Here is a 10,274-nt window from a genome sequence, read left to right as displayed (position 1 = left end):
CAGAAGACAGGCAGGGCTTTGAGGATTCGGGTATGGGATCAGATTTGTTACTACAGGCATTATCTACTCCATGTCAAGACAAGTTGCATCCTGTTTTCCGTACCAACTGTGGCTGCTCACTAACATGGAGGTGTGGGAGGCTGCATGGATGCCTGGGTTCCATCTCAGAGGAGAGGTTGTTCTTTAAAAAAGTCACCAGCATGGCTGTTCTCCGTACATTTCGCATTGATTCACACACTTCCTAATCTCCTTCAGGCTTTATTTAATGCATTAGAATAGCAGTGCTAGAGTTTTTATTCACAATTTGAAACTTTAAGAGGCAATATATATACTTTTTAAAAAAGACTGTGTCCCCAGGGCCCTGCACAGAATGTGACCCATTTGCACAATCAGCTGAACTTGCCCATGGGCCAGGGAAAGTGCTTAATGAATCAACCCTTCCATTAACTGAAGTCTAAAGCAGGAATAACCACACCAATTTACACTGGGTCCCATAGGCAGCTGGAATTTTTATTTAAAATTATCTCTTTAAAATGTACTTTATTATATACATAATTCATGAAGGTATTTGCATTGAAATAAATTCACACACACTGATGAAGACAGGAAAATTAATAGCCTTACCTTCCCACTTTCCACTGTACTCACTTGTACTTAAATCCCTCATGATGAGAAGTAAATACCATTTTTCCCGGAACGTTTTCTATACATTTTCATATGTATGTATGACTATGTAGAAAATTGTAATTTTTAAGGTATTCCCCCCCCCCTTCCTTCTTCTTCACATATTAAGTGTGTTACCTACACTCTTCTGACACAGTTTCTGTTTTCTATCCACACTATGTCTGGAAGCTCATCCCACGTCAACATGCATGGACTTCACAAATGCTCATCACTGGGTTGTTATTGAAGAGCTATCTGGCTGTCTTATATGTTACATTGTTTATTCTTTTCCTTCTAGAGCATGAGTTTGGAAAAGTATGTTTCTTCTTTCACGTATATTTTTATCATTGGTCTTTTTTGTTACCCCCTCCCTTGTTGGATTGGATTGATCTACCTTCCACCCTGATTTTAGTGAAGGTTCTGGGCTAGAGTTGCTGGTCATTTTTGCCATGGGGCAGGTCATGATCTATGTAGGACATTTAGGAGTAAAAATGTACACAAATGTCCCCTGGCTATTCTGTCTCCATTCTTGGCACCAAATATTCTGGTCTGAGTTGTCATTTTCTTACACATGATAAAAAAAACCATCTTCTTCCCCAGGTGTTTCTCTGAGTCTCTTACATAGTTTTTTATTGGTACCCCATCTCTTTCTCTCAGCAGCTATGTCCCAGTGGCTGGCTTTGAGGGAATTAATGTCACATCATAATTATCCATCTGTCATCTTTCTGTGTGAATCCCACTATTGACCCCAATTTAGCAGATTTCTGATTAGGTGACTTAAAATCAGCATTGAGTGAAAATCCTTAAACACGCATTTTGTTAAACATGCTCACATCTTCCCTGAAATAATATTGATAGCTAACACTCACTACGTGGCTACTTTGTGCTTGGTACATTTGTGAGCTCTTTAAAATGTGTGTATTGACTTATTGGGCCCTCTCCACCACTTAATGAGGTAGATATTATTACAACCCCTATTTTATAGATGAGAAAAACTGATCATGGAGAGGCTAAAATAAACAAAATAAGTTGTCCAAGGCCGTGTGGTAAGAGGGCTAACTGGAGCCCAGACAGTCCAGTCCCAGAGACGTCAGCTAATTACCACTCCACACTGTACCCAAGCATGAACCATGACTCAGAGGGTCTGCGTAGCCTACTTTTGACAGCTCATGTCAAATTGCCTTTAAGATGGCTCTCTATGCATTTAGCTCCCAGCCAAACCTAACAACAGTAGCACTTTTAGTCTTTTATTTTTATCTATATAAAAAAAACCCTCAAGATTTAAAATTTGTGTTTCAGCTGGCAAACCTTTTGCTACACAGAAACATTGAATTCTTTAGCTATAGCCTGAATTGTTGAATGTTGGACTTGAAAGAGATCATAGAAATGGACTCTAGTCTCTTACTTTATGAACGAGGAACCCGAGAGTCTAAGGGTTTCTACGACGTCCATAAATTCCCACAGTGTTGATGACGAGGTTGGGGGAGCTCAGTCAGATATCCAGTCTCCTTTTTTATGCTATTTCTTCTAAATGGGGCTGCCCCTATAACAACCATCTTTATGACCACACTCATTTGTCGGAGTCCATGTTGGTCACCGCACAGCTGTAGCAACACGAGGCTCTGGGTTTCTGTAAACCACAAAGACACCAGGATGGCGGGTGCTAGGACAAGAGTACTGTTCTCTAAGCTGTGGTGTTATTTCTTGAGGAATAAAATAGTAGAAATTAGAAAATAAAGGAAAACCTTGCACAGAATTAGCCACAAGTGTCTAGCTGTCTAGTAAATAAATATGGTTGAGCATCTGCTTGTGCTGAAGGAGCCATGGTTACAAGTGCAGCCATGGGTCTCTACAGCATCAGTGAGAGAAGAGCCACAGACCCGTGGATTTGGAATGGAGCTTAGAATGCATTCAGGGTGAGGCGTGTAACTCCATGTGACAGATGAGTGACTGAGGTCTAGATGTGTCAAATGTCTTGTCGAAAGTAATACTGCTAGTGAGTATGAAACCAGAATTTGAATTTAAGCTTTCTAAGTATAGATTTCTATCTAACAAGGAAGGAATCCCCTCAACTCACTCAACAAGTGTTTTTCTAAGGTACTAGTCATTGCCAAGCATTGACTTAAGCATTGCAGATTTGATGGCACTTAAGGCTCCCCCATCCCCCGCCCCAACTCATTTAGTTATTGTCCCTGTGTCCCCAGAAGTTACTGTCAGATGAGGTAAGGGGATGTGGAGAATGACTGTCCCTCAGCCCTTGGTGTCTCCTTCCATGAGGCAGGAATCCCATTGGGGTGAAGCTCCTGGCCCCCTCTGCCTGTGGACATGACGCTACCAGTGCCCACTGGCCCCAGTCCCCTTCGTCCAGTTTCTGAGTGGAAGAAGCTCACCTCCCTTTCCTCCAGAGACACAGCACTGCTTCTCCTCAGAGGTCTGGTTCCAGCTTCACAGGGTACTCGAAGTCCCACTGGGGTCCAGCATCCCTTGTCAGAGTTCTGTCCCACTTACCTACAGCTCCTGTGTTCTAGCAACCCAGCTTCCGCTCTCTGTCCCCCAGTCCCGGGCTGCTCCCTGCCTACAGACCCATCAGCTTTGCACTCCCCTTGCTTTATCAGGGCTCCAACACCCGTTCAGCCATTTCTCTGTATTAAACTGTCTTGTGTCTGCTTTTCTGCATGTGTCCTGAGCAGTCACCCAATACTAGTCATACCTTATACAATACATCCCAGAAAACAACAATAACAACAAAACTCCCCAAAAGACCATCTCCAACAGTGCTGGGTCCATAGTTGGTAGATGACAATAAATTCGATAAATACCCAAGTGCGATCTGGACCACGGCAAGTGTTGTTCCCTCATTAAAGCAGTTAATCGTGTGAACAGAGTGTTATCAGCACCCCTTCCAGGAGGGAAACACGTAGAAAACAACTTAGTGAGCACACTCACTGTACAATGCCTGTATCTGCAATCAGAAAAGGGTCAACAGCAGGGATCTTGGCAATAGGACCTGGTTGCTGAGAAATGAGCATAAAGCAGTCGTGCACTATTAAAAATTGTGTCTCAGATACATTATTTTATAGCTAATGTTGCCTCCAGGCAAGAATAAATCTATGGGAAGAGGGATTAAAAGAACCCACTCGTCCTTGCTCTGCTTTGAAATATCATTGCTTGGAGTGATTTAGCAACCCAGACTCACACATCCACTTTGGAAACAAAGTAAAAATTCTCCACTCTGTTTGTGCAGGGACAAAATATTGTATGATGGGAAGGTGATCTCTCCCCAGGGTCCTCCCATCCCCCCCCCCCCAAAGTCTGCCTTTTCCTCTGGGGCAGGGTTCCAATGACATTTCATCTCCTGCATTCCTCAAGTTTCTAAGTGTGATGATTGATTGCCTTGATCAGCATGCCTGCCTTGACTTTGTGCTTTACTTTCATTTTATGCTTTTAAAAGCGAACAGATACTATCTCTGGGTCCTTGCATTGAGGGGGGCTTGTATGAGTTAGTAGTGCTTTTCACCAGCCAATTGTTTGAAAGACATTCAGATCCCAGGCCAATTGCATTCCTGTCCCATCAGTTGCTTACAAAAATATGTCAGACTTTTTATTATTATTATTATTTTACTCTTGTAAAAGGTTAACAAGTTGTAGAGAATAAATGGTTAGCATCAGTGTGTACCTGATTATTACCGGATGACAACATGAGTGTCTGGAATTGTGAAACGCGACCTGGCAGGGGCCCGTGACTGGGCTGAGTCTGGTTTTACGAGGGCAGGGCGCTTCCTGGGGTGTGACTGTTTTACCAGAGGGGTGCGGTCTCTGGGTTGGAATGACTGCCCTCTGCGGCTCCTTCCCAGAAAAGGAGTGAATGGTGGGGGCACTTGGGTCTGGCAGGGCCCTTCCTCAGTTTCCTTCCCTTCCCACGTAAACCAGCAGGACCTGGAGCACAGGGTCTGAAGGAAATGTGTACGTTGGGTGGGAGAGGGAAGCATCTGTGGGTAACTCTTGGCAAGTTAATAATTAGGGCATACCGGAACGAAAGGCAGCTCTCACAAGTTAATGGTTTATGTACCACACTGTAATTAAAATATGCCTGCATCATTAAAGCACCTGGCCAGGCTGGGCTGGCTCCAATTAGCCCTTTGGGAAGGGAACAAGCAGGAGGAAGCCTAGTCAGACACCTCAAAGGTTTAACAAAGGTTAGGCAGTCGGCCATCCAGAGCCACAGGCTCCCCCTCCAGGACTCAACCACCTGCGGAAGGAAAGTATTTGTGGGGGGAAAAGTTGTTGCATTGTCACCGACCCGTACTGTGTAATTAGGTCTATGATGGTTGCATCTGTACCGAAAATGTACAGGCTCTTTTTCTTATTATTTCCTAAACTCGCCGGATAACAATGAAGTACATTTACATTGTATCAGGTATTACAAACAATCTAGAGATGATCTGAAGTCTATGGGAGGATGTGCATGGGTGGTGTGCAAATGCCACACCATTTCATGGAGGGGACTTGGGCACCTGTAGGTATCATTACAATTGTTCATGGACTTGTGTCTGGAAGGACGGAGTCAACACATCTTAATTGGTGTCAGGGCTTCTTAAATTCAACTTTCTTACTTTCTGGGGAAGGATGCAGAGGCCCAGAGAGGAATGTGTTTTTATCTTAGTACCACAATTTAGTGGCAGAATCAGAACCGAAGAACTCCAAATCCATTTCCCTTGTGTGACTATGACCCTGTCCCGAGTCCTCCACCTGTCTTTCCTGCAATGAGAGGCCACACTACACACACGTCCCACAAATGGGCGTTGCCCAGGCAATCCCCCAAATGACCTTTCATTTTTATACAGAGGAGTTGGACTGTTCAATATAAACAATTTTTTTTAAAGACACATATAAATGACTTTACTGGAATTGCTTTTTAATTTTTATTTTTTATTTTTTGGCATTCAATATTTTGAATTAATTTCAGGTGCACAGCACAGTGGTTAGACAATTATATACTTTACCAAGAGTCCCCTTGATATTTCCAGCCCCCACCTGGCACCATATGCAGTTATTACAATGTTATGGACTCTATTCCGTATGCTGTGCTTTACGTCCCCATGACTGTTCTGTGACCACCAATCTGTACTTCTCAGTCCCTTCAGCTTTTCACCCAGCCCCCCAACCCGCTCCCATCTGGCTACCATCAGTCTGTTCTCTGTGTCTATGAGTCTGTCTCACTTTTGCTTGTTCACTTAAAATATTCTTTAAATTCCACATATAAGTGGAGTCATATGCTATTTGTTTTTCTCTCTCTGACTTACGTCACTTAGCATAATACCGTCTAAGTCCATCCATGTTGTTAGGAGTGGTAAGATTTTGTTCTATTTTTATGGCCAAGTGATATTCCATTGTATGCAGGTACCACAGCTTCTTTAACCATTTGTCTACTGATGGGCACCTGGGCTGCTTCCATAGCTTGGCAATTGAAAATTTTGCTGCAATGAACATAGGGGTGCATGTGTCTTTTCAAATTAATGATTTGTTTTGTTTTTCAGACGTATTACACCCTGAAATGGAATTGCTGGGTCGTAAGTTTTGGTTTCATGTTCCCTTGCGTTCCCTTGCACGGTGGAAAGCAGATAAGAACCCACTGTGATAAAACACTGACATTTTAAAATAAACATACTACCCTAAAAACCTCATTTACCAAACCTCCCTCCCTGGGAGCGTGGAAACCCTCTGCCTTTAGCAGCTTATTTTAAAATCAGTTGCATCACATTTCTAAAGTTTCTTGCAAGGAAATAATGGCAAATGTCTGCACATTTTCCTGGACAGAATAAAATTATAAAACTCGTAGACAGCTGTTGCTGGCATGGAGTGCTGCTTTGTAACCACTGGACACAATTAAACTTCGGGGCTTGAGATTCTGGAGTTGGGATCTGTTTCTGTGGATGATTGGCGTGGGCGTGGATTGCCCTAGAGTCAGCAGGATGGATGTGAGTTTTGTGTTCAGATGGGAAAAGAAAGACGTGGAATGGTTTAACTTTCATCACCTAATGTCCTTGTTTCAGTGTGTGCTTCCTTGAGGAGGGGGGAGAATTCCTCCAGGAATTGTGCACGTGAGTTTGTCTTCTTGCTCAGCTGTGTTTGGGTCACCTGTGCATTCAGGTTCATTAGAAGGTTTTAGATGAATGTGTTTATGCTTCTTCTGAAATGAGTAGAGTCGCTGCTTTGAAAGTCACAATTATTTTGGTCGAACAGAGCTGTCCATCGCACCAGGTCCAGGGGACACTGTGCTCTTACGTCACGTTTCTATTAATATTTTATAACCACATCATACCGTACCTGAAAGCAATGGAAACTGTAAATTGTCTATGCCTCAGTCTGGGTTGTATTCTGATGTTTAAAATCTCCATTGCCTATATTTCGAAAGAAACAAGAAGGAAAAGAAAATGTGTTCTAGCCAAGTTCCCTCTTCTTTGTCAACAGTTTTCTAAGCTAAGGGGGAAATATACTCTTCAATGATCAGTATGCCCGTATTAAACAAATAATTAAAATACAAGAAGTGGTAAATATATATTTTCAAAACAAGTACAGCTATGACTTCCAGATACATAGTCAAGTTAAAAAAGAGACAACATATGTGTATGTATGTACACACAGCTATGAGCACACATACTTGTTCACTGTTATTCAAAAAGTTAGCATAGTTGTTGCTTTTTCTGGTTCCAGGATAATCTTCAAAGACTCCACTGGCTTCAGTAGGAACTCAAACTTGGCTTCAGAACCACAGTAATAAGTTTATAGAAGAGGAAACTCTGGGTGTCAGGTGTAGCAAAGAGTCAGGGCAAGATAACTTTCGTTGGTGCTGAGTTTGAGGTCCTCTCTGGGATGCCCAAGTTCACGATTCTCATGTGGGCACAGAAGGAGGGCTTTCTGGGGAAGAATCAAACGGCCCCTTCTCTTCCTGTCCACCCCTTTTTTTCTATTTGCACCTTTCTCCTTCTCTCTTCCCTCCTTCCTCCAGCCTCCGCTCCTCGAATCCCCTCCCTTCTGGCCCCACCAGCCCTTCTCTGATGGATGGTGGTGGGAACACCTGCTGTGTGTCTCACACCAGGTCCTTCAAGCTCTGTTGACTCAAGTGACTGTATTTGTTTGAAAACATGTTTATTTCTATCAGAGACTATCAAATGTGTATGAGATCAGGGGCAGATGTTCTCAGTTCTCTCCACAGGTTTCTACTTCTGTTTTGGATCTGATTTTTAGATTTTATTTTTCATAGGTATCACCCTGCTTGATTCCTGTCTTTCTCTGTGTGTGTCACAGAGTGTGAATTTGTGTGACTCTGACCTTCAGCACCATGTCCCAGCTGAGAGGGATATGAGGTAACACATGCCAGACAGTCACTCTTGGGGTCTTACCTTTGGTTCCCTCACTGAAGGCGTCAAAATGTAGGTGACAGACTGATTTTACAGCACCAACACCGGGAGGTTTATAATAATTTTACTGGGTCTGAAAGGTTCATACTCTCCCCAAACACTTCTCATTTCATCATCTGATACTTTTACCTATAATATTGTCTTCAAAAAATATATAAGGGCAATGTCTGCATTCTAACAAGAAAATGTTTTTCAATTTCACGACCGTTTTGCTTCCCAATATGTTAACCACATGGGGGAAACCGTGATGCAATGGAACGTTGTCATCTGATTTCCTGTACATCATGAACATGGCTTGAAATAATTGTATCCTGGTGGTGGTTCATAGAAACATCTCCCAGGATGAGTTATTCCTTAGCGTGTAGATAGTCTCCCCTATGCGTGAAGTTGCATGACCTATTTTAGAAAGTATGATGCCAGGGTGTGAGAGCTATTCTTTGTTGCTACATGGGACTTGCACACTGAAAAACTAAAGTTGCAGAATTTTTAGGCAGAGAACACATGTATTACCATTATCACTGGTAGAGGTCAAGGTGTACAAACAGCTGTGTTAAAACAAATGGCCATGTTAACACCGGACCCTAGAATTAGGATGATTTCCTCATGTCAGGGCATACAAGTCCAGGAGCAGGTTATCAGGATGGGGAGGGCAGCTGTGGGGCTGTTTGTACATAAACAGAGAGCAACTTCCAAGAGGGGAAGGTCAAGCCTGGAGAGCAGATGCTCAGTTACTGTTCCCACATTGATCAGTCCCAAAGGGTACTACGTCTCCCCAGAGTTCAGCAGTAGAAAATTAAAGAGCAGTCAGAATGGGGGTTCAGGAGGAAATACACTCCTAACAAGAACTAGTGAGGAAAAGACCACCCTGCTAATATCCTAGACCTGAGCAAAGGGGATATAGATTCTGGTTCTAGAATTGGGATTCTGGTTCTCGGTTGCACCATCCACAAATGAAGTCTGTGCCATCGGTGAGTTCGAGGGCTCTGCTTTTTTAGGTGATAAAAATTTCTGCCCTTTGTTGAGCACTCTTCCCAGGCACCTGTCAGGCATTTTATGCATCACCTCACTTATTCTCAGAAGCCCCCCACCTTATGAAGAAAGGCCCAGAGGATTCAGGGACTGCTCAGCTGCACAACGTGTGAGGAGCAGACTCAGGACTGAAGCTCAGGTTCTTCTGCACGTCCGTCTGCTGCACTTACGATGTGTGAACAAGGACATCCCACAAGATGAAGGATCCAAAGAGCACTCAGCACATCTCTTGAGTTTTTCGACTGTAAAATAGTCCTCAAGATGCATGTGGCACCATGTTCTCGTAGAACGACGTAAAGAGCCCATGTGCTCCACCAAAAGAAAGGGCTCAGACAAGCCTGTCATGCGTCAGAAAGGGCCAAGGAGAGACGCGGGCTGATAAGAAAGAGGACATTATGTGGTCGTGTCATTTTTAACCCTCCAGAGGAGAAACAGTTCATGGTAAAACGTAATTAATAATGACAAAGATAATGATCTATATTATTATTGTTTCTTGAAAGAAAGAATTTGGGACTTAACGTCTTTCATCTTTCTGTCTTGATACACATAATTCTGGATTGAACATTGCTATTCTTTAGACAAGAAAACCTTAGCCCTGATCTTTTAGATAATACAATCCAAGTATAAATCTGGATGTCATATATATGTTTTTTAATTGAGAGAGTTGCATTGTATTTTAAATAATATTCTGTTTAAACATGTGAGACCCTGTAAGAAGACCAGTCAACAATGGTTTCATCTGAGTGTTGGAGCTGGTAAAGCACAGAAAATAGGGCCCAGATCTCAGTGTCCCTTCTCTTTTGCTCTGTCTGTGACCCAACTGACCACACAGCTCCTGAACTACTGGGTCCCGACTGGAAATCACAATAAAATAAGAGATAAAAATATAAAATACAATGGACATCGTGAGCCATTGGAGAAATAATTTTCTTAGCTCAGGGGCAACATGCATGCACCCCTGACTCACCTGTGGAGTCAGGTCCAAGGAGCAGCACTGCTGGTTATGGAGCATGTAGAATGACATGGCTGTGATGTAATGTCTCATGATAGTGAAAGTGACAATATGGTTCATTGAACTGCCAGACTTGGCCGCTACTCATCAGGGGCCTCCTGGTAGGTAAAACTTATTTTCCTTAAGTAAATCATGTTTCACATAAATTG

This window comes from Saccopteryx leptura, chromosome 2, assembly GCF_036850995.1.
Source record: "Saccopteryx leptura isolate mSacLep1 chromosome 2, mSacLep1_pri_phased_curated, whole genome shotgun sequence".
NCBI lineage: Eukaryota > Metazoa > Chordata > Mammalia > Chiroptera > Emballonuridae > Saccopteryx > Saccopteryx leptura.
Note: the sequence above shows the minus strand (reverse complement) of the source record.